Consider the following 6,461-nt stretch of genomic DNA (forward strand, 5'->3'; position numbering starts at 1 on the left):
ACTAAAAGTTTGGGCAGAAATGAACCTTTCCTTCTATGTCATCAGCAAAATATTCTAGGGATTACGCTATCATAGTTGAATGAAATTTAGTTTTGTTTCTAAGGAGAAGCAATTAAGATATGAAATTTCACGCAAAATACACAACGTTTCCATCAACTCAAAGTGTTTTCTGATGAACTTTTGCAGTTCATCCCAGGAACCAGGCAGCCACTTATCTAATATCAACAGAGATGAGTTTTGCTGGGTTTAGAATTTTATTTAAATGGAGTCATGCATCCTTGTGGATCTGGTATCTTTTGCACAGTAAAATGTTTTGGAGTTTCATCCAGATTGTGACATAGACCAGTAGTTCAGTCCTTTTCGTTGTTGAGTAGAATCTCATTGTGTGACTGTATAATAATTTGCTTATCCATTACTGTATTTGGTTGTTTCCACTTTTTGACTATCATAAAATCAGCATCAATATTTCTGTCAGTCTTTCTGTGGACATTTATTTTCTAATCTTTTGAGGAAATACATAGTAGGGGAATTGCTAGGTCAAATAGAAAATGTTTGTATTTTTTGTGATAAGAACACTCAACATGTGATCTGGGAGATGATGGATATGTCTATTGTCTCAATTGTGGTAATGGTACCATGGGTGTTTGCACATGTTGAAACACATCAGATTGTACATATTAAGTATGTGCAGTTTTTTTGTATATCAATTATACCTCAATAAAGCTGTTTTTTAAAAAGAAAATAGATGTTTAATTTTATAAACATAATATATCTTTCAAGGAGGTTGTTCTTCCAAGTAGAACAGTTGCATTTCCTTCATATCAACAGCAGCATCTGATAGGGTCAGTCTTTTTAATTTTCACCATTCTAGTAGGTATGTGGTGGTATCTAAATGTAGTTTTAATCTCTGAGAATCTGTTGAGCATTTTCTCATGTGCTTATGGCAATTAATATATCTTTTTCTCTAAAGATTCTAGAGGGAGAAACAGGCTCCCCGCTGAGCAGGGAGCCCAATGTGGGGTTAGATCTCAGGACCCTGGGATCATGACCCTAGGTGAAGGCATACGCTTAACAGACTGAGCCACCCAGGCACCCCAATATATCCTTCTTGGTGAACTCTCTATTCAGATATTTTGCCAATTTTTATAGGATGATTTTTCTTCTTTTTAATGGGTTGTAAGATATATATCTTATATTTGTTATATGTGGTTATGTTTATGTATATGTCTTACAACTCATTGAAAAGAAGGCAAATCATCCTATAAAAATATATATAATGAGTTGTAAACTAATATATAAACAATATGGAAACAATTCCTTTGTCAGATGTATGTATTACAAATATTTTCCACCATTTGTAAAGTGTCTTTTCCTAAAAGCTTTCTCAAAACCCTCAGAAATCTAGAACCCTCTAAATGTCGACCTCTCTAGACTTTTGAAAATGGCATATTCTCCATTGTTAAAGTCTAACATTTATCCTTGTTTAAAGATGTTGCTGAATCCTCTGCCATCAAAGAAACTACACACCCTCCTTGCGATTATCCCTTCCTTCCCCTCCTGATCATAAAGCCAGTAACTAAGATTAGTTGTTAGTCTTAATACTCAGAAGCAATTCCGATCTGACCAACACGGAACAGCAACCTACAGAGTATACAGGGTGATCAGATTCCAGGGGCGTTAGATCAAGAGAGAAACACAGAGCTGGGTAAGAGAGATTTTATCAACACTGGGGTGCTCTCTTAAGGCATAAGAATTAATAACTTGGCAAAATGTTGTGAGAGGTGCTGATAAATTGTTAAAATAACTCCAAGAAGATTGAAGAATGTAATAGCCTATGCTAAGCAGAGTAAAATACCAGAATTGCTGTGGAAGATAAAGAGAAGATAAAAATACAAAAGTACTCACCGCACTTGGCATTCTGTAGTGGATATACTCTTATGGACAGGAGCATGCTATGGTAGTGGGATGGTATGATGGTCACCCTATGAAGAAAGAAAGAAAGTGTGCAGTGACAGGAGAACATAAGCATCACTGAGAACCTTACTGCAGATTTCTTCTCCAGACCAAGGTTTACAAAAGAAGATGCCTTCACAGAATTGGATTTACAGATTAGGATCTTGGAGTAGCTGAGGTTAAACGGCACCGCTCAACTCTGAAACAGGTTAACAAATCCTGTAATGAGGGTTGAATTTGGAGTAGCATCTAGATTCCTGACCAAGAGAAAGTTACAGAAATGTTAATGTCTCTGAGGTAAGACAGATAGCTGAAAAGGATATTTTTGCTTACGTGCTAGTCTTTCACCTGGTGCAACAGAGAAAAAGAGAACAACTGCCAAAACCCTAGTTGATATAATTGCTGATTCCTGTGATGTAATCACTTTCACGATAGCTGATTTCAAGTTACCAATGTGACATCACTAAATGCCAGAGTTGAAAAGAGATGTGCAATAGTGGATGATTATATAGTATTTCTATCATATGGATATAGTAGATGTAAAAAACTTCACGTGTAGATAATGGTAAATTATAGTAAAAAATAACCAGAAACTGAGTTATGCCAAGTATTTATTGCCTCTGTTTTTAATATAATTTATTTAATTTTAGGTTTAGATAATGTAATTTTTAACAATAACTGTGTTCAATGATTGGCTCACAAAGTCCTGAAAATTTAATAGTCAAATCTAGCAAACATACCACCAGGTTCTGCTCAACACCTACAATAGAAATAAACCAAAAACGGATGATCAGTAGACTAAGGGAAACCACTCCCCCAAAGTTATAAATTATTACCTCATCCTACTTCTGCCTGAGCCTGTTTTTTGAACCAATTATTAAAGGAAAAGGTAAGTCTTCAGAAAGAAGGTCACATGGCCAGCATAAATCAAAATGATTCCCTCAATCCAATCCCAAAGGGACTTACATTAGTTGTCTCAGGGTAACGTTTCAAAGTACTACTGGTTGGATGACTTAAATAATAGAAATCAATTTTCTCACAGTTTCAGACTCTGGAGGTCCAAGATCAAAGCACCAGAGAACTGATAATCTGATGAAACCACTCTTCCTTGCTTGCTGATGGCTATCTTTTCACTGTTTCCTTATATTATTTTTTGTTGGCATGCATGGACTGACAGCTCATTGGTGTCTCATCCCTTCTTATGAGGACACCAGTCATATCAGATTAAGCCTCAACCCTTATGTCCTCATTTACCCTTAATTATCTCCTTAAAGATCCTAACTCCAAATATAGTACAATGGGGGTTAGAGCTTCAATAGATGAATCTAGAGAGACAAAATTTAGTTCATGATATGCCATCCTCTGGCCCTTCAAATAGCATATCCTTCTTGCATGTTAAATATATTCACCCCAACCCACCCAGTGGCCTAAGTCTTACCTAACCAGCATTAATTCCAAGTCCAAAGTCTTATTTAATTATGTCTGGTGAACCTTCAAGTATGATTCACCTTGAGACAAAATTCCTCTCTAGCTATGAAACTGAATCAGACAAGTTATGTCCTTACAAGTTACAATGGTGAGATCAGCTCAGGTAGACATTCTTATTCCAAAAGGGAGAAATCAGAAAGAATACAGGGGTGACAGCCTCCAAGCCCGTCCAAAACTTAAGAAAATTTCACTACTCTTAGGGCTCAAGAGTAATCCTTTTTGGCAGAATGCTCTGCTCTGTGGACCCACTGATGAATAATGTTACCACAGGACCCTAGGTTTCTCAGCTCTGAGTGGCAGCCTTGCCCTTAAGGCCCTAGGTAAAGACTCTCTGAAACTGAGGAAGTTGTCTCACACTCTGAAATTGAGGAGAAAATAGCCTTGTCCCTCCCCATTCCCTACTTCCTCCTCTTGCCCTATGTTCTGGGCTTGTGGTGGGAGTGGCAGACCTGATGATCCCTAATAGTCTTTAGGGTTTTCCTTCCCTTTTCTTGAAGGATAAACTATGTTCATAGAACCCTGACACTCTGAAAACCTTTTATTTCATTCTGCCTCATCCATCTTCAAATTTGCATCTTTTCTGGTTCATTCCTATCTTTATGGCTTCTGATGATATGGCTGATGAAAATTATGGGTAATTTCTTTATGGACTAATTGTCCAGTCACACATTTAGTGTTTTTTCCAGAACACATGTTCTCATTTTTCTGCTATATTTATAGACTGAGAATTACTCAAATCTTCAAGTTCTAGATCCTTTTTGCTTAAAAATTTCTTCTTTAGTGACCAAACACTTCTCCTTCAAAGTACTTAATCATATTTTAGTTTTATAATCATGGACTCACTGATTCTACTATTCTACTTTTACTCATTCTACACCAGTCACAGTGGCTTCATGGTCTCATGAACTTTGAGCTTCCTGTTTCTTCTGCCTAGAAATGTCTTTCCTCAAATACCCAAAAGATTTATTACATCACTTTTTTCAAGTTTGCTTACTGTTATCTTCTCAGGGAAGTTCATGATAGATCTATTTAAGTTGAAAACCACCCCCACCTGCTACTCACAAAGCCTTAATTCCAAGAACATATACACATATATACGGTGTGAATATATATTTACTTATTTTGCTGATTGTGTGTCTCCTACACTAAAATGGAAGTTCCATGAAACCATGAAATCAAAGTTTTTATCTGTTTTATTTACTGCTCTATCCTCAGAGCCTAGCAATCTGTGTGTGTTTGCATGTGTGTGTGTATCCAAAGTCTTATTGAGTGAATTAATATATGATGAACATATATAGCAAAATGATCATTAAGAAGTTAGTAAAAAATGAACAACAACAACAAAACAAATAGAGCAGCCCTCTCAGGTACCTTCCCTCTTTGGGGCTTTTTACTATTGCTCAATAAACTTTACTATCACTCAGTAAACTTTGGGAAAAAAAATAAAGGAATCAATAGTTTACCCAAATAATGAAATAAATACAGTCAATAAATGTATCCAAAGATGTCAAAGGAAATCCAAGAAATGTAAAGTGTATAATAAAACAGCTTATCAATAAGACTAAAAATGGGCCTATAAAATTAAAGTGATAATTTGGCATGGATGTGAGTAAAACTTCAATTTCAGTGGGAGTATATTCATAACATTTCTGGAGAGAATAAAGGCTTTCTTCTGTTAACTTATTCATAGGTGATGATATGAATTTTGTAAAAGGTGTAAATTTTCAATAATTTATTTTTTATTCCCTTTTCTTTGTCATCACATTGATTTCACATAACATTTAGTAGAAAGTTACTGTCTTTTGTCTTGCATGGGTCAACTAGAGGACAGGGCAAAAGTAGACCAAATGCCATGATGAAATAAATTATACATTGACCAAAATGGAGGTTGCACTAAAACGAGGGCTCTTAAGATGGGCAGTTGTGAATTGACTAGGAAAATGTGCAAGGGGTTAAATTGACAGGATGTTATGATTCATTGAGTAGAAAACACTGGATACAGCTTAAATTTGGGGTAAAAACTATGGTATAAGTTGTCAACATGTTCAAATCAAGGTATCTCTCAACTGGATATCTCTGAGCTATCTCAACATTCAAATCCATCAACTCCTACTACAATCATATTCATAGTTGGAGAATTAGATATCAACATAGCCTGGATAGAGAGGATAAAATAATTATTTGTTTAAGAAATAGGATCACATGATTAGCTAATCTGTATTGGTAAGAGCATGAGACCATATTAGGGTGAATTCTAAGAATGTCATTGCAATGGGATAAAATAGGTGAATTGACAAAGATTAATTTTTTGACATTGAATTAGGATTAATGTTTGCTTCATCATCTAGGAGTTGAGTTCATGATTATCTAGCTTGCCTACCAAAAACCTGGATATAGTTAATGATGCTTAAACATTGAAAATTCTTTTTTTTTTTTTAAAGATTTTACTTATTTATTTGACAGACAGAGATTACAAGTAGGCAGAGAGGCAGGCAGAGAGAGAGGAAGGGATGCAGGCTCCCCGCTGAGCAGAGAGCCCAATGTGAGGCTCGATCCCAGGACCCTGGGATCATGACCTGAGCTGAAGACAGAGGCTTTAACCCACTGAGCCACCCAGGCACACCTAAACATTGAAAATTCTATAGCACAAGGTATGGATAGACTCTTAAGGCTCAGAGAAATGGTTATGCTGAAATGAATCTAATCTGTGCGAACTACTCAACCACATTTTAACCATATTTCCCCAGAGGGCCCAGAGGGCATGCTTTATAATAAAACCTTAAGAATACATCGTCAAAGCCAATTGGTGATGGCCTATTGTGATGACTGTTCTCTGTAGCAATGTAGTGGAAGTTGCTCAGTGGAATCAGATTTCTGATATCACTGGTAATTATCTGGTTTTAATGGTCAAGTGAATTCAATTTCTGCGATAAGCCAAAGGAACTTACTGGTAATCAGAGTTTTGATTCACAAAAATCTGTGACAGTGGGTAGTTGATTTTGGACTTGACTCCTAGAAAT

Source organism: Martes martes, assembly GCF_963455335.1.
Source record: "Martes martes genome assembly, chromosome: 8".
Lineage (NCBI taxonomy): Eukaryota > Metazoa > Chordata > Mammalia > Carnivora > Mustelidae > Martes > Martes martes.